The sequence below is a fragment of the Nycticebus coucang genome, chromosome 21, assembly GCF_027406575.1.
Source record: "Nycticebus coucang isolate mNycCou1 chromosome 21, mNycCou1.pri, whole genome shotgun sequence".
Classification (NCBI taxonomy): domain Eukaryota; kingdom Metazoa; phylum Chordata; class Mammalia; order Primates; family Lorisidae; genus Nycticebus; species Nycticebus coucang.
The window spans coordinates 36,416,255-36,434,805 of NC_069800.1; the positions used below are offsets into that span (position 1 = coordinate 36,416,255).

At 49.5% G+C, this 18,551-nt stretch overlaps 1 protein-coding gene across 1 annotated transcript in view; it reads right to left on the reverse strand.

The window, feature by feature from the left end:
* Positions 1-3,451: 3,451 nt before the first annotated feature.
* The window catches only part of STK35 (serine/threonine kinase 35), a 42,886-nt gene continuing 27,786 nt past the window's right edge, over positions 3,452-18,551 (reverse strand). The window contains exon 4 of the mRNA XM_053574372.1: positions 3,452-7,916. The gene's annotated coding sequence lies outside the window, so the exon portion shown is untranslated. The remainder of the gene's footprint in view (positions 7,917-18,551) is intronic.

The following is an 18,551-nucleotide window of genomic DNA, read 5'->3' on the forward strand; positions in this document are numbered from 1 at the left end:
GCGATGGTGAGGTATTCCGTTTCTTTTTCTTTCTTTCTTTTTTTTTGAGATAGAGTCTTCTTAGTTTGTCGCCCTTGGTAGAGTGCTGTGGTGTCGTAGCTCACAGCAACCTCAAACTCCTGTGCTCAAGTGATCCTCTTGCCTCGGCCTCCCGAGTAGCTTGGACTACAGGCACCCACCACAATGCCCAGCCATTTTTCAGAGACAGGGTGGTCTTGAACCTATGAGCTCAGGCAATCTACCCGCTTCAGCCTCCCAGAGTGCTAGGATTAAAGGCGTGAGCTGGTGTTTCTTTAAATAAGGGTTCTGCAAGGGTCTCCCAGGCAACAAGAGCAGAGACCTTTGTGAAGCAGTGAATAATGTCTCTCAGGTGAGAACAGCCGGTGCAAAGGCCTGAGATGGAAATGCCCGTGTGCCTACGGTAGCAGTGTCAAGACAGCCTGGGGGAGAGCCTGAGGCAGTGCTGGGTAGCAGGAGGGCCCAAGGAGTAAGCAGGAGGCTGGTGGAGGGCTTTCTAGGTCAGCGAGAGGAGTCTGGGCACTATGGTAAGTGCAGGAAGCCTAAGGCCTTCTGTCATGGCCTTTCCTTCCTGAGGACTTAGAAGGGAATTTCTCAGTTATGTGCAGATGGGATTGAAGGGATGGGGCTCAATGCCCCAGGAGCTCATGGGGTCCTCAGGGCAGGGCATCACAAGGTAAGGGTATGCTGCGAGGCAGGCAGATGCTACGGCTCTCCAACTTGAGAGGTTAGAAAAGGACCAGGGTGCTGTGCCCACCACACTTCAGAACCCTTGGTGGGTGAGCAGTCCGTCAGGGCACTGCAGGCCAAGGGACTGCAGCATGGCCTGGTGGGGACAGGGGCAAGTCAGGCAACTGTGTGAAGTGAGCATAACCCCTCCAGGGAGTCTCCCCCATCCTCCCTACTCTGGGTGACACTGGGGCCTTCTTTGTGCTCCACAGCCCCTGGAGCTGCCCTCTGTGGGGTCTGGCCCACTGTAATAATGTCCCTGTCTTCCCTGAGGCCCCCTCATGGGTCCCTGAGCTCCTTGCCAGCAGGGCCTGACTCATAAGCCCTGAGCATAACCACTAAATCAGAGGCTGGAGCCCCAAGATGAGTGAAGGCCCAGACATCTAACTTCTCCTTCCACCGCACGAACTCTGGCCTGGTTTGGTATTCCAGATTCTTCCCTCCAGGGTCTGGGTGACACACTTCTCATCTGTGCAGAGTCTGGAGCTCAGCTGGCCATGTGTTACTGTGGTATGTACCGAGTTCCTCATTACCTGTGCCCCAACACATGCTGTGAGCTCCTCAAGGCCCCTAACTCCAGGTGCCCAGGACTCAGGGAGAGAGGAAATGCTCACTGAAGGGGGTTTGCCTAAAAAATTGCTAGTCTTGCTAACCATCCTATGAAGTGGCTATTTACTTTATCGTGAATGAGAAAACAAAGTGATCTGCTCCACGGTCAGAAAGCCAGTAAATAGCAAAGCTAGGCCTTGTTTTCAACTCTACTCAGCAAAGGCTGAGTACCTTGTCCTTGCTGGATCAGTGAGTGAGTTCTAGAGTAGCTATCGGCTGTGGCACGCCTTACTGCCATTAATATGTAGTGTGGACACCTGTAACAACTTGTGAACATTTATGGTGCAATATGGCAAAATGTAAGGAAACTGCAATCCTCATACCTGCTGGTGGGAATATACAATGGTCCAGCCTCTTTGGAAAGCAGATTGGCGGTTCCTAAAGAAATTAATGTTACCAAATGACCCAGCAGTTCCACTGCTTGATATATACCCAAGGAAATTAAAAACATGGGGGAACTGGGAAGTGACTGTAACAGGTATGGGTTTCTGTTTGAGGTGGTAAAACTGTTCTGGAATTAGTGATAATGCTTGCACACTGTAAATATACCATTATAAAAACCACTGAATTGTATACTTTATGGTTTTCTGATAATCACTCCTAGGACGATGAATTGCACACTTCAAAAGGTGAATTATTTCAATAAATCTGTTAATAAAAAAACTTGTGAATAGCCCTTCAAGTTCCAGTTTGTGTTCCAGGCTAAGGACAGAAGTATCCTTTGTAAGCAGCTTTGTCCCCAACAGCCAATGGACACCAAATCCCAGGCCTGGGACATAGCGTGTTCACTCAGACCAGGCAGGAAGCCTGCTTTATCTTTTCCTCTAACTCACACAGTCCAAAGTCCTGACTCCATCTTCCTGCTGGAGTTTGATTTTTGTCCTGGGCTCACGGGTCCCCCTTGAGAAAGCCGCGCCACAGCAGGACACCAGGAGGGCCAGGGCTTAGTGTCCAGCAGACTCCAAGAGAATGACAGACCTATCTCTTTGGGAAAAGTAAACTATAGAATCATTTGTTGGGTGCCTACTATGTGCAGGGCCCAATATTTGGTTTTGTTTTGAGACATAATCTTACTTTGTTGCCTTCAGTAGAGTGCTGTGGCGTCATGGCTCACAGTAACCTTAAACTCTTAGGTTCAAGTGATTCTCTGGCCTCAGCCTCCCAAGTAGCTGGGCTATAGGCGCCCGCCACAATGCCTGGATAATTTTTTAGAGATGGGGTCCCACTCTTGTTCGGGCTGGTCTCAAACTGCTTGACTGAGCTCAAGCAATCCACCCACCTTGGCCTCCCAAAGTGCTAGGATTATAGGCATGAGCCACTGCGCTCATCCCAGTATTAGATTCTTACATAGCTTCAATAGTTCAAAAGGTGGCTATCTTTGCCCACGCTTTAGGATGGGTTACCTGCCCAGAAGGCAAGCAGCAGTTTTTCTTTCCCCATCCACCAGAACCCACCCTGTAGTCTCAATTTCTCATCAGTCGAGGGGCTCACATCACACTTACCATGCAGCACAGTGGAGCCAGAGCCACCTAGCTTTTAATCAATTCTAGGCTGTGTTCATCATGGGACATGGTTTTGTTGGCCCAGGCACAAAGGGAGACAGGCTACGTGCTCTGTTACCCAGACTCCAATGCTCTCCAGACATGGATGCTACGCCTCAGCCTCCAGAACTGTTCTGACCTGACAAAACCCACCTCTGCTGAGCTTTTCTAGAACTTGACCCTTACCTTTGCTGCTGGCATATGGAGACACACCTGTCCTATTTCCACATTTAAACCCCTCAGAGGTAGAACTGGAACCACTGGGCTGGGGTTGAGAGGCCCACGGTGTGTGGAGAGGCCCCAGAAGAGACCAGGCCATCTCTGGACCCGGGGTGCCCCAGGACCAGCTGCACGGCTCCTTCACGTCCAAGTGCCTGTCTTTCAGGTGTAGAAGGCAGGCCAGAAGGCAGCTTTCTCAACCAGGGAGCACTGGGGTGGCCAGGCATCCTTTCCTCATCCACCCACCACCCGGAAACTAGGGGCTGAAGTCTCCACTCTTTCCAAACGACAGCAACAAACCACAAGACACTCGTTTTCAAATCATATATGGCTTCTTTGACCCCATCAAATAACTTTATTCACACAAACGTCCCTTAATTTACAAAGCCTCAGTCATTCATACATATTAGGGGGATCCACAGTGTTCAAGGAACTTAAATATAATGTATCATACCAACCCAAGTAAACCAAGTACAAAAAATATTCATATAAAGTTGTTCACATGTAGGTCCTAGATTACCAGCTTCTGTGCAAAAAAGGAAATAAAGAAAAATAGATTAACTAGTATTTGAAACTAACTTTGTGCCTGGCTTAAAACCTCCCTCTCACTCAAGTCTGTTCCACACGAATGTTTAAGAAGTCAGTGAAATATACTTTCCTGCTCCAATCGGAAGAAGTCCCTGGGCACAAAAGATTGCTTTGAATGCCCCTGAACAGGCTCCCTTCCTCCCGCGGCCTCTCCTGGAAAATCACATGGGAGAGCCTCCCTTCTGATACCCTTGAAATCTTAGGGGACCCTTGAGCAACCAGTAGTAGTGGGTTAATTTCTCCAGACAGGAGCCCTAGGTGCTCAGAGCCCAGGCAGGCAGGGGGCTAAGAGGTGGGGCCTATGCTGTCTCAGAGGCTGTGCTACAGCCCAGTGCGGGAGGATGGCAGAGGCAATACCTCTGGCGCTCTGCCTCTAAAACCCAGTGGCCTGAAGAGCTGAATAATGCCAGCTCGGCTATTCTGAGGTTGTCAGGCCCAAGGAGACTCCCAGCAGCTGTGTCTGCCTGGGGGCTGCCAGACAGGCCTAGGAAGGGAAAATGAGTCAAGGGGAAGGGTAATCCAAGCTGTGGGAGGAGGAGGGGCGTGGGATGACTGATGGTAGGAGGTATACCTGGTGGACAGGGCTGGAGGGGGTGGTATGGAGCCAGGCAAGGGCAGAGCCAAGGACCCCTCCATAGGGATAGCAGCCTGCCTCTTGCATTCCCAAGTTTCTAAAAGATAATCCAGATATCCATCCTACTAAGCTCTTTCTTCTATTATTAAAAAAAAAAAAAAGAGTAAACAGCCAACAGCATAAAAAGAAAGATTCCCACAATGCTAACTCTTTTCCTTCTCTTAGAAAAAGATTCAAGCAAAAATAATCTTATTGCTTCAACACTGGTTTTCTAGGCTAGGAGACAACTGATATGTTGTTAGAGTTGAGAATCCTGGAGGAAGGGAATGATGAGGTGGGCAACGTGCAGGGGCAAGGAGGCTGCAGGGAGGGCGGTGAGTGGTCCTAGCACCACAGGGCAGGGAGCAGAGGGAGTGAAGGAGGCTCGCCTCTGACCCAGGCATCGCTACCTTCATTCGCTCTGGAGACCACACTGGCAGTGCCATAAAGGAGGGCAAGCCCTGTCCAGAGTAGCAAATCTCTAACCAGTGATGGTCATATTTCTCCTCCAGCTGTAAACAGGGTATTGCCTAAGTAAACATTTAGTATACCCCCTCAGAAGAGCCATGGGGTGGGGGGCACACCTCATCCGATTTGGAGAAAAGAATTCCTATTCTCCTGTCCTAATGTGTCTGGGATGAGATGAGGCTAAGGCCTGCAAACCATAGTCCTGGGCCCAGAAAGAGGTCAGATGGAGCCAGTCTTGAATGAACAGACTATAGCATTCTCCTAGCTAGAGGTAAGAGGCAGACTGTGCACCCATCTGAAGCACAGTTTTTCTGTCCTGGGCTAGAGATGCTACTGAGTGCCCTCGTGGTAGGAGGGGCTGGCTACAGCCCTCAGGAAGAGGGTGAGGGGGGCTGGGGTGGGGATCCTTTCCCCTGTGGCTCCCTGGGAGTGGGAGGGAATGAGTGCAGGTGACAGATGGACAGAGATAGGGAGAGAAAAGCCACACCCTTCCAGCAGAGCAGGGATTTCTGGCAGGGGATGACAATGGAATAAGGCACTATGATCTGTCCTGCTGATTCCTCTCTGACTCAGGGAAACCAAGCTCAGACCCAGGACGGCTGAGGCCAACCTCCTCTCTCCAGGAGGCTAGCCTTGTCACAGAGCTAAGGAGAAAAGAATGAATGACCCATGTTTGAATGTTTGGAAACTCCTAGAACTGGGACAGGTCTAACCAACTTGGTGGTGCTGAGATGACACAAGGGGAGCTGCTGGCAGGCCTGAGACCCAGGTGAGGTGGCAGGCAGAGGGGAGCGACAATCAGAAAGCCAGCCCATGGGGAAAGGTGGACATGCACCTAGAAGACAACAGGTGCCAGCCAAGGCGATGCCAAGGCCAGTCCGCTGACTTGGGGAGGACCTCCACCTAGTTGGTTGGGTGCCTGAGGTGGGCAAAGGAGAGGAAGGGACAGGCACTTGGGACTAGGGAAGGAGGCCTTATCACAAAGCAAGAGCTGGCTAGGAGTTCCAAAGACATAGGGGTACAGCTTCTGGCTGCCCACTTTTGACTTATAGGGGATACTCTGATACCAAGAAAAATAACAAAGGGCAAGTACTACACTGCCCAAGAACTCTAGCCAGAGTGATGGGACCTGGGAGGGTAGAGAAAAAAGACAGGTAATAAGGAAGAAACTTATTAGGCTGGAACCTCACCAGGGATGACAAGAGTGTGGGCTGCAGCCTGGGAGAGAGGCTGCCGAGTCTGGGGACGGTTTTTCCCATTTGCCCACGCACAAAGACAGCTGCCCTCAAGGGAGGGTGAGGGTGGAGCACAGAAGGGCTATGCACCATGATTGGGGACACTGCTGCTCCGATCCTCTCAGCTGCAACTTAAAGTACTCAGGAGGCTGCTGGAGGAGTCAGCCCAGGAAGGGCGGGGCCGAGTCATCACATGCAGCCCTGTGGGGTCCTGCTCATAGCAGCCAACTCTCTGCCCATGAGAAAGGAACCTTGGTGTTGAGGGGCTTGAGAGAAGGTGGGAAGAAAGTGAGAAACACATTGCCAAGCACGGCCTGATGATGTACTGGGCTCCCCAAACCCCAGGGCCAAAGGATTCCTGTTTGGGGAGGAAGTCCCCCGTGGTCGTACACCATCTCTCCTATTGATCCTATGTAGGTTTAGGTAAAACAGAATACAAAAACGAATACAGATCTCCTTTCTCCTTCCCCAGAGACGTTATCCTATTTGGCCATAATGGGGGTGAAAAGCCCCTGGAGAAGCCGAAGTTGTGTCCAGAGAGACAACACAGAACATCCCCCTCTACTTGCTGCGGGGAGGGTCGATGGTTCTGAGAAGCAGCCTGGGTGCAGGTGCAGGGGCACTGCCAGCAGTGACAGCTACAACAGACGTGAGTAGGGGAGTTGAAGGGTGGGAGACTGGGAAAGCCTGAGGGCAACAAGCTTTCAAATGGGCACCTCAGGGCCACAAGAGGCTACCTGGTCTGGGCAGGCCCATTCTTTTCCCATCAGACCTATCTATACTGAGGGTGGGCACCTAGTGAGTCCCTGGGGGTGAGGGAGATGGTGTTTGACAGTATGTGCCATCATGTATGACACCACAGACCCTGGAACACAAGGGTGCAAGATGGCAATGGCAGCCAGCTCAGATTACCCTGTCATGGCATCGGTCATAACCGGATCTTGGGGGCCTCAGGCAATCTCTGACACCTGGGTACTTTCAGACCCATCTGGGAAGATGACAAACCAGGAGACAGTAGGTGAGGGGGTGTGGTCCTCATAGCAGTGACGGATGCTGCTGAAGACCCAGCTGTGTCCCAGGCAGAGTTTGGCACGATAGGTTTTCCTCACAGAAAGGTAGGTTTATAGAACTGAGGTTGCCACTCCACTGCCAGCAAGTGGGAGATGGTCACTCTCCGTCCCTCCCTCCAAGCTCCCAGTTACACAGGGCAGAAGAGGGAATATGTGCACACCACTGTGAGTCCTGGTGGGGCCTTGGGCTCCCAACAGCTTAAAGAGAACAAAGCACGCGATTTAGACCTCCTTTCTAGGTCCTTCCTCTTCCAGGTGGTTCTTCGCCTCCGATCATTTGAGGCAGGGAACTGGCCAGGGACAGCTGACCAAGAAGTCCTGCAGTTCCTGCATCTGGCAGGGAGGTAGCCAGAGGCCTCGTTATGTCTTCATGCCTCATTCTAGGAGAAACCCCAAATTCTCTATGGGGAGGCAGGCCTTCTCTAGGGAAGCAAGATGTGATAAACAGAACTGAGAGACGTGTAGAAAGACAGAGGGAAAGTGAAAGACAAAAACAAAAGTAGCTCCCTAACCCCCTATAAAAATTAAAAGTAAAATTTATGCATAAGCCTTATCCACATTGAATTGCTTTAAAGAAACTGGTGCCTCCACACATAGCTTCCTGCTCTTCTGAAGTCTCAATGGTTTAAATTAAAAAACAAAAAGACCAAAAAAAAAAAAAAAAAAAAATTAAGCAAAACTAAAAGGAAAGGGGAAACCCAAACAAAAGCTTCACATTGCCCGAGATCCAGCTGTTGGGAGATCGCCAACCGGCCAAGCCACCACCTGTCCCCTCTGCCGTCCTCTGTACGAGACATGGTGAGACTGTGGGTCCCGAGGGATCGACCTGGAAGACAGAAGGCAGGCAAGGAGTGGACATCGGGTCAGTGGGCCTGGAGCACCAGTTCCCAACCCAGAGGAAGCTGTCTGTGTGCTGGGGGGGGGTGGGGGAGGGCGTTTTCTATATACCTGGAGTCAAACCTAGCTTCACTACGACTTGCCCTACTGTAGACACACATTATTTTCTCAGACTGGGAAACTGAGGCACAGGTTAATTAACTTACCCAAGGTCACAACAATTCAAGGCCAGACCCTGGCTTTGATAGCATGTTGAATCAGTACCGATCAGAACATGAATCCCATCCCTCACCCCCATCCTGTCAGGAGAAGGACACCAGGGACCCACCTTGGATGACCCATCCCCACAGACCCTGCCAGTCCCTTTGACTAATTGTGTTGTAGTAAATGTCATAGCAATGCCCTTGAGGTTTAGTTATCCATTTTATAGAAAAGGAGGCTCATGCCTCTGGGAGCCTGAATGAGGCTACCTACCAATGTCTTAGAAGGGCCACAGTCCCATTGCCCTGCCCAGAGCCCACCACCTGGTCCCATTCAGCCCACTGCAGCATGCTGATGGGGTTAAGAACAAGGGTTCTGGGCCAGAACCTGTGGGTCAGTGAAGAGGCTCTGCCACTTGACCATGGGTAAATTTAAACCCTCTGTCCCTTGGTCCCATCACCTGTACCTAGATCACAGGCTACCATGGAAATTAAGTGAACTAATACATATAAAAGGGGAGCGTGCAGGCCTCAGGAGGAGGACAAGCAGGATGCCCTGCAGGGCTTATTCCAGTGGAGGCCTAGCACACAGAGCTACAGAGTGATTAGTCTTGGGGCTGCCCCCCACTCTGAGCCACCTGATCGGTACCAAGTGTAGGGAGTGCAGGCGGCCACAGCAACAGTGCCCCAGCACTGGACAAGTGCCTGGTCACACCCTGAACGACTAAAGCAGACAAGTCTTTTCCCGTGTGCCTGCAACCCTGCCCTGTAAGGCAGAGCCCAGCCGCTGCTTGTGCCCATCTCCTCAGCTTCTGGGAAGGTGCCCAGCTAGTCCGCACAGGAGGCAGCAGAGTAGAGCATTACTAGGCCATTTACTTCCTGTCAGCCTCGGTTTCTTCCTTTGAGCACTAGGAACTGAGTGGAACAGTGACTGTAAAACATCTGGCCCACAGCAGCCAACTGTCCCCAACCAGATACTATGAATGTGTTAGATGTAAACAGGCCATGGTTCCCATCCAACCACCAAAACTGTTTCTAGCTGGGGTAGAGCACGCCCCACACTGAGGAAGAGCAGAAAAAGCTTCTGGAATGCTATTCGGCAATGGGATTCCAGAGCTTTCAATAGGTTTAGGCCAGTAGCGCCTTCAATCCCTGGAAGTTAAAAAATAAACCCAAATATAAAAAAGGATTTTATGAATAAAGATGTTCACTAAAGTATTATTTAAATTACGAGGTAATAAACTCTCAAGTCTAAAAATAAGGGACAATTAAGCAAATGAGCCATCAACTCAGTCATCTAATGAAATGAGATAGTTGTTTCTCAACTACCAGCAATTTGGAATGGTATGGTAAAACCCAGTTCTCTGGGTTAAGTGAAAAACAGCAGGTTACAAAGTTCTGTGGCATATAGTGACCATAACTATGTGAACCAAACACACACACCCCGCCCCCGACCGGGGACAATCTAGCAAGAAATACCTCAAATGTCATTGTACTTCCTGTCATGAATGGATAGTCCAATTTCCCTACTTTTTGATACTGAACACACACCACATTGTCATACTTGACTTTTTTTTCCCCCCGTTTTTGGCCGGGGCTGGGTTTGAACCCGCCACCTCCGGCATATGGGGTGGGCGCCCTACTCCATTGAGCCACAGGCGCCGCCCATACTTGACTTTTTAATAGGAAAAATGGAGTAATTTAATGAACAATGAACAAGAAAAGTTGGCATTTCTAAAAGAAAGGTACAGACACAGGCTCTGGTCTGGGCTCTTCCCCACACAGCAGACAATGGAAAAGTTTCCACACCTGTCAAGGGAGAGGTTAGGCTGCGTTGACGCCTGCTCCCTAGCACAGGTGTGGGATGACCCAGCATCTGCGTGTGGAGGGGTGCCAGGGTGGCTGAGAACGGCGCTGGAGAAGTATGTGATCTGAAGAGGAAACACAGGGTTTCTCAGGCCCAACCTTTTACTGTGCTGCTTTTGTTGCTTCTACCTGTTAATTCCTCTCAAGAAAAATCATCTGTGGGTCTTGTCTCCCAGACTTTGACTCGGAAAAATAAAATTTCCATAAGCATATTCTTCAATGAATGACACAGCAGCCATCTCAAACTCTAAATTTAGCATCCCTATTGCTTCTCTGTGCTTTCAGTAAATGACACATATCTACCAGAAGATGAAGGAAGGTGTTCAGTGGGACTCACCCTCTAAGACATTAAGACCTTGTGAACTATAACAAAAAGACCAGGGAAATTGTATGATCACATGTGATGTGCCAACGTCATCTTTGGGACCCATTATGACTTTAACACTGCTTTCCTCCCTCTCTGGTAACACCGGAGCTGAAGACAACCTCCTCAATAGGATGACCACCAACCAGCAGGAAGCAGCACGTGGTAGCTGAAAAGCAGCATTGGCAAGGAGGCAGACATTCAGAAGCCACAGGAGGCAGACATTCAGAAGCCAGAGGTCCCTTTTACCATAATAAACTCCTAGAGTACAACTGCAGAAGGTCAAACAGCACGGTACACTGCAAGAGCCCCTGAAATAACAGCTTGTAGTGACTGCTAATCACTCGTTCCTGCCGGGAAGTGAAGCTGACTTTTCCCCAAAGGCTCCCCAACCCTCCCTCCAGCTCTGGCACTGGCTCTAGCCCTCCTGCTGGAGGTCTCAGGACAGTCCACAGGTCTGAGTCTTGTTCTCCCTTTTAGGCAGCAGGAAGGAAAACAAACAGGTTCTCTATTACAAAAGGAACCCTGGCTTTGGGTTGCTCTGCCATCTCCCATCAGAGGTGGTGTAGGATGCTCACTGGAAGCTACTAGAAGCTCTTTCTACAGCTATGAATAGGAATGGCTCAGACCACAAAGTCTCCCAGGCATTGGTTGGCACAATAAAGAGTATAGGTCTCAGCCCTGGCGGCCCCTGAAGCGACCTCAGGCTTTTGAACTTCATCCGAGAAGCCCGTCTCAGCTCCCTGACTGCCCAGGCTATGGCCCGACTTCCTGGTGACCAGCTTCAACCAGAGCTTGTCTCACTCCTCTCCGGGAACTCCTACCTCTGACCACAGAGCCCTCTTTGAAGGCACAACCACACCAACCAAGGTAATGTGGCACATCTGCAATTGATAACTGTAGTATATGTCTGTGATTGTTACGAGGATTGATTTGGCCAGTTCGAACAAGGGAATAGGCCCAGATTAAGAGATGAAGCAACTTTCTGGTCATAACAAGGCTGCTGAGCTGCAAAACTACCACTCAATGCAAACTCCCCCAGCCTCACTGCCCAAGGTCTTCGCACTCTCACAATCTTCATTTAGTGCGTTCACGGCTGGCTCAGCCAGTGGTTCTGAGAGTGCACATCTGACATGGTCCTTGGGGCACAAGGGTTAGTGGCTCTGGGAAGGTTTGCTGGCAATCCTTACCTTTCTTATTTCAGCTTTTAGACTAAGGTGTTTCAGCACATCCTGTCTTCTTAGTTCTCTACAATTACAACAGCAATCACTTACTGGGCAGTTAATATGTGCCAGCTTAATTCTAAGTGCTTTGGAGGTTAACAACTCAATAAGGCAACTTCCAGCCCTTCTATACTGCATTGTGTAGTATATACAACCCCAGTGTCTCAGAAGGAATCATGTGTTTTATATCGACTCCCTCAGCTGTCCCTAGCAACACTGTAAGGAAGGAGCTACTGTCACTGAGTCTTATATGAGGAAACGGTAGCTCAGAGAGACAAGCCACATAGTTGGTAAGTGGCAGTGAGAAGGGTTTAACCCAAAGGCAGTCTCACTCCGAAGCCCCGACTGCTGACATGTAACTGTGGACTGTAAAGTCCCTTCGTAGAGAGACAAGAACTTCAGTGGAACTTAAAATCCACTTAATCTCTTCATTTATAAATAGACTCACTCAGAAAAATGCTCATGGAAGGTTTGGCTTTGGTGCCTGTACATAGGTCTGGCGCTCAGGGCACAAAGGGGTTGTAGTGCCAACCTGGCAGTGACTAGCCTTTCAGCAAGGTCTTCTGTGGGCCAAACAAACGACTGGTCTGAGAAGACGGAGCAACCAAACTGCTCCCATCAAGGCCATCAGCAGCCTGGAGAACAGAAGCTGGGGGGAGCTGAGGTGAGCAGGGAACAGGAGGACGGGGTAGGGATGAAGGCCCGACAGGACCACTTCCTTCCCCATTCCTCAAACTACAGGCACGAAACACAGGATTGCTTCTTATTCTAATATGACCCACCTACTTTACTGGTGTCATAATGTCATTTTTTGAGACAGAGTCTCACTGTCACCCTCAGTACAGAGCCGTGGTGTGATTGATAGCTCACAGCAACCTCAAACTCTCGGGCTCAAGTTATTCTCTTGTCTCAGCCCCCGAGTAGCTGGGACCACAGGCACCCACCATAATGCCCAGCTATTTTTAGAGACGGGGGCTCAGGCTGGTCTCAAACCTGTGAGCTCAGGCAATCCACCTGCCTGAGCCTCTCAGAGTACTAGGATTATAGGTGTGTGCCACTGCGCCTGGCCCTAAAATGTCATTTTTTTTTTTTTTTGATGAAATGATGATGAAAGTTAATGAGAATCGCTTCAAAAATTGTTCCCTGCCCTAGGCTTTTAAAATTGTACTGTCTTACACATTTAAGCTTGGTAACCACATTTCTCGGGAGTCATACAGTTTAAGACTACATTGTAAACTCAGCATCTTCATCCCAGTGCTCTATCAGGGAAGCACACAGGCTTTATGGCAGACAGTCCTGGGTTCAAATCCAAGCTCTTTCAACCTTAGATGGATAAGGGCAAAAAAAAAAAAAACAAGAAAAGAAAAGAAAAAAATGCAAATTCTGCCACTTACTAGACATTTCTACGGTCTGAACCTCCTTTCTTGAAAATGTAGACGACATTCTTTACCCTCTGGGTGCCTGCTAGTAAATTGCCTACCATAGCACCAAGACAGAGTGGGGCAAGATCTATCTTGCTGTTATACGTGTTAGTGGTCACTTTGATTCTTAGGGTGTCAGATTGGACAATCTATCCTATCTTGAGTCAAGGCTCAATTTAGGAATCTCCCTTAATATGGAGATGAGAGAATGAAGGCAGTGGAGGGCAGCTCTCTGGTCCCCACTCAGAAGGATGTAAGCCCTTGCCCCACCATTACAACAATAGCCCCAGGGACAGCCACACACTGGCAGAAGTATCCTCAGCACCTGCCAACCTGTTCACACCTAAAGAATTTTGAAGCCCATGTGAAGGAGCCTAGGAACCCAGAACTCCGCAATACAACCTGGCTGCTACTGGAATCTATTTTGTAGTACTGCACCAGAGCATCACAGCCACTGGTAGAAGGGTGGGCTAGTACCCCAGGTGGCCAGTGGCACTGTCAAAAAGGCTCACACATTGGTCTACAGGGTTCAGAGTGGCACTGGGCACCTCTTAAGATAAAGGGGACATCAGGTACATTTATCTGTGTAAAGAAGTCCTCTCCACAGCTGAGGGATTTCAGTCTCGGAGACTGCTTAGCAAGTCGCAAAAGATTGCAAGTGAACATGTGAATGTAAAGTGGGTGCCTGGGATTCAAACCTAAAGCCCAGTTTTCTCTATTCTATCCTGCCACTTGGATCTAGTTAACAGGAAAGTCAGTCATCTTGTTGGCATATTCACAGTCTAAAAATCACAGTGTAAACTCAAAGTATTACTGGGTGGGTAGCCAAGAACTCTCACCTAAAAGCCCCTCCTGCCCAGACCCGCATAGTGGTATTAATTACCACTGTACCTAATGACGCCACGCAAGGCTTAAAATGCAATGCCTCCTTTGTCCGAAGGACCATGTTGGAGTTATCCTCATTTAAAGATAAGCAAACCAAGACTCAGTTCATTTCCAGCATATGGTGCTGTGAAGCAAGCAGGCATCACAGGTGCAGAGGACAGTCCTCTCCTTCCTCTAGGGTTAGCTTCCAAATGAGTCACTCCCCACTTGTTTAGTACACCAAAGCATCTGGCTTCTCACACTCCGACATCGACATGCCAGCCCCGGGGGTTCAGCGGCCCCAGCACTGCTGTCTATTCCAATCAGTCAGAGGCACTGAGGCCAGGGAGCTACGTGTTCTGATGCATCCCTCTTCACGGCTGAGCTTGAAACGTGAAGCTTAAAGTAGGGCAAAAACAAGGACGCCTGGGCTGTAAGCGTGCCTGTTGTCACAGTAGGAGTGGGGGTAGAGATGACAAACGGGACAATATACTTAGTTCAGGCTTCAGTGTACAGAGAGGGAATGGTACTAGGGCAAGGGGGAACAGGAGTCTCACAGCAGCCCACAACAATCTGGAAGACCACAGGGCCATGCTTGATAGTCTGTGAACCCTGACAGGAGACCACACCAAGGTGTCTCCCCCACAGGAAGATGCTCAGGAGTGGGTCCTGAAAGTGGGGGGAGTGTTAAAGAGCTGGTGCTCTCTTAAGGGTAAGGGCTTTGGAGTAGGAAGATCCAAAATTTGTATCCCAACTCTACCAATGACTAGCTCTGACCTTTATCTAGTCAAGGCTGCCCAAATCTCAGTTTTCCAACTTAAAATGAATCTCTATATGAATCTTCTCTGTTCTCTTATGAGCAGGCATCATAGGGCCTCAGCCCCCATAACTTTGCTGCAAACTTCTATCTTACTACCCTTAGACTACAAGCCTCCAAGGAAAGGGACGACTGGTGCTTCTCTCAGGCCTCTTGAGTTACTATGCAGTGTTGGGTTTCAGAAGGAGCTCAAATACCAGGTGACTGATAGAATCTGAGAGTTAACACATGACTGATAGAATCTGAGAGTTAACACACAGCAACAAAAATTACTTTATGGACTCAATAGAATCATTCATTCAACATGACACGTTTTAACACAAAAACATGGTTATAAAAAATAACTGCCTTTAGTTCAGTTCCTGCTTCAATGCCCAGTACTCTGCACACATACCCAGTGAACCTCCCAACAAGCCGGGTACAGAGAGGGAGGCTCATCCTCACCTCGGAAAGCTGGGAAGGGATAGAGCTGGGACTGTGGCCAACTCTGAAGCCAATGCTGCTATTTTTTTTACTATGATATGCTGCTGTGCCACTACCCTCTTACATCTTCAGAGTGGGGCGGGGAAAGGAGGCATGCAAGGGATTACGGATTTTCCCGATATTACAAGTTCCTGCAACCAGAAGGCTTCTGCCTAGATTCCAGCTCTCTCTACTACTACTCCTCCCCTTACCAGCTTTTTTTTTGGAGGCAGAGTCTCACTCTGTGCCCAAGAGTTTGAGGTTCTGTGGTGTCACAGCTCACAGCAACCTCAAACTCGGGCTCAAGAGATCCTCTTGCCTCAGCCTCCAGAGTAGCTGGGACTATAGGCACTCGCCACAACACATGGCTGGTTTTCCCATTTTTAGTAGAAATGGGGTCTCGCTCTTGCTCAAGCTTATCTCCAGAGTTCAGGAGATCCGCCTGCCTTGGCCTCCCAGAGTGCTAGGATTAAATGCACCCCCTATTACAGGATACAATGTACCAAGTTTTTAACCCAAACCCTCTTTGTCTGCAAACATATTCTGCTTTATGTGGAGAGGGCCATCCAAATGTTGCTGGCTGGGGCTAGTATGGCTTTAGAACATGACTCCTAAATCTAAGTTAGTAATAGTTAAGAGGTTAATGAGGAGCTGAGTTAGGACTGGAAGACTTCAGTTTGGCCTAAAACTATGGACTCCTCCAATTGTTAAGACTTGCCACGGTCTCCTTCCAGATCCGAACATTTATAATAAAATGGCAACAACACCCTATAAATCTCTACAACTAACAGGTTGTTCAGGTGGTGGTGATGGAGCTCTGGCCGGGGCACTGTGAGGTGTGGCAGAAGATGGTGGATAACTCCCACGTGGCATATTCAAAATACAGGGATTGTTGAAGAGATAGCTGGGGACAGAGGGCAGCCCTACAAGGGACCGAGCACCAGCCCTTGCATAGCCAGAGGTCCACCCTTTGCCTAACCCACCCTTCACATCCTATTCACCTACTCATGTGTCCAGAGGAAGCCAGCCCCATGGAGGCTCTGAAAGACAGACTGCTGCCCAGGCTATACCACCACAGACAAATCTTAGGAACATCCTCCCAGGTGACAACCCGTTAGGAGGTACTAAACTAAAATGCAAGATGAAGGATCTGGTCTGGAACTAAGAGCAGAGGTGTGAAACCTGCCTTCTGGTCCCCTCTAGCTCTGTCCCTGTCCTCCTCTGGACCCTTCATTTCTTCATCTGCCAAATAACGGCCTTGGACCAGCGTAGGGATTGGACTCCTTCTAACCACAAGGATGCACAAGTTCTGCAAATCTCCTGAAGGTCCGTGAAGCATCACAACGTAAGTCCTACACATTTTTCTGGTAAAATATCCCACCGTTCAGGTTCTGAGAAGGGTCCATGACACAAAGAACACCGAGAACTAAGAGGTCCTTTGTAGGCTCCTTATCTATTAAGGCAAAAATTAACTGGATAGCAGCACACACGTGCTCCAAGTGAGGCTTCCCACAGCATGGGGAGGACACCTGTGGCTGGGGTTGAGGGGATTCAGAGTGACACGTGTTTAGGGGAGGCAGCCCAATTCACGGAGCCCTTCCTACCCATGGGGCGGTGAGCTCCTCCTCTGTGAAGGTCTCAAGAACCAGAGACACCTCACCCCCTCAAAGTGGGTGAAAGCTTTCAATAAGAGACGGGCCGCAGGCTGTATCAGTTGCAGTTTGAGCCACAACCAACTCAACACACGGAAGGGGAAGCACACTCTCGCAGCGAGGAGGGGCAGGCCCAGCGCATATCAGGGCATGACTTACCGAGAGAAAAGGTATGAGCAGAGCTTAAAGCCAAGATGCTACACTGCCTTGAACAGACGTCAGTGCACCAGGAAGTTGAGTCAGGGCAGTGCAGCAAGCTTAGATATGGAGACTGGTTTAATATTGTTTTAAACTTCTTGATTCCTCAGAATGTACTGCCAAAATTGCTGGTATGAAAAAGTTTGCCAAATACACAAAAAGAAACACTGGGCAAGACCACTGAGTCAGCTATGGAGGTGTCCGCAGTGACCAGCAGCAGGTGAGGCTGCAGACTGAGTCATCCTCTGTCTGAGGACCCAGTCCCACTTAAACCAGAAGTCACGAGGCTAATAGGGCCATAGGGTTGGTGGTGTCCCCTAAGCACTTTAATAAACACATACTGGGTGTAACTCAAGACCAACTAAAGGCAACTATTTGTCTCTAGAAACAGCCTCAATAATTGGCAGTTAGCTGTGTGGATACCCTAACTAATTTCCATCCTCAACTTATTAAGTGTAGGGTTGAAATAAAAGCTGCCAGCTCCCTCAATTGGTCCCCAAAGAGACAGGTTCAGCTGTGACTACTGTAATTAGCAGCCCAGGGGGTGCTTTGCCAGGAGGAAGATATCTAAGATGCCATGACTGGCTAAAGGAAGAGGTCACTCTTTCACATGGGGGAAAGATAATTTGTGGTTATAAAAGGAAAGACTAAAACAAGGTCATGCCTGGAGTGATCCATCCATACGGACTTCTGGTTACCGCAACCAGTCCAAAGCCCAGCACACCAAGAGAAAGTCACTGGGGGCACTTGCCAAGGGGATTGGAATTCCTTAGGGGAAAGAAGGATACTACAAGTTGTTAGAAAGGCAAAGTGAAAATGCCTGAATGGCCTATGAGGATTTGGCAAACAAGACAGTGGGATGAGGGCACGCCACAGAGCCACCACTAATTACTTCTCACTCCGTCCCAGTGCACCGGATACAGTCAGCAGCATCTTCCGCATTAGTCAGGGAAATGGGGCCCCAGATAAGGTAGGTGACCCGAAGTCACCCAGCCACTAAGTGGCAGAGCCGCAGTTTAAACCTTGGTTTACCAGTCCATCAGGTTCAACAACAAGTCTCTTAGAGCCATGCACCAACACAGAAGCAGAGAGGTTCCTCTTTCCTATCCAGCTGTCGCCCTGTCTGCCCTCACATGCTCAGACTCATGCCTTCTGGAGACGTGTCCTGTCCCTGTGGCATCTCATCTCCCTTCCCTGGGGGGCCGACGGCTCTCCCCTCACCATTACCTACACACCTTCCTAAAACACAGCCTCGTACGCCTCCACCAGCCATCCTCATCTTTTTTGCAGCATGAAGTTCATCCTTCTCAGTCTGACATTCAAGGCTCTTCCACATATTCTGCTCTGCCTTCACTTGTGCTGTGTCCCCTACTGAAAATACCCTCACCTGTCTTTCGCCAAGGTCTACCCTAAGTCGCATGTCCTGTGTTTGGCCACCACTTCCTCAACAGAAGCCCTCTCTGAGCTCTGGTGGCACCGAGACAATGCCACGCCACTATGGACTTGCTCAGATATCCTCTTTGGTGGCTCAGCAGACAAAAGCATAGGCACCGGAGC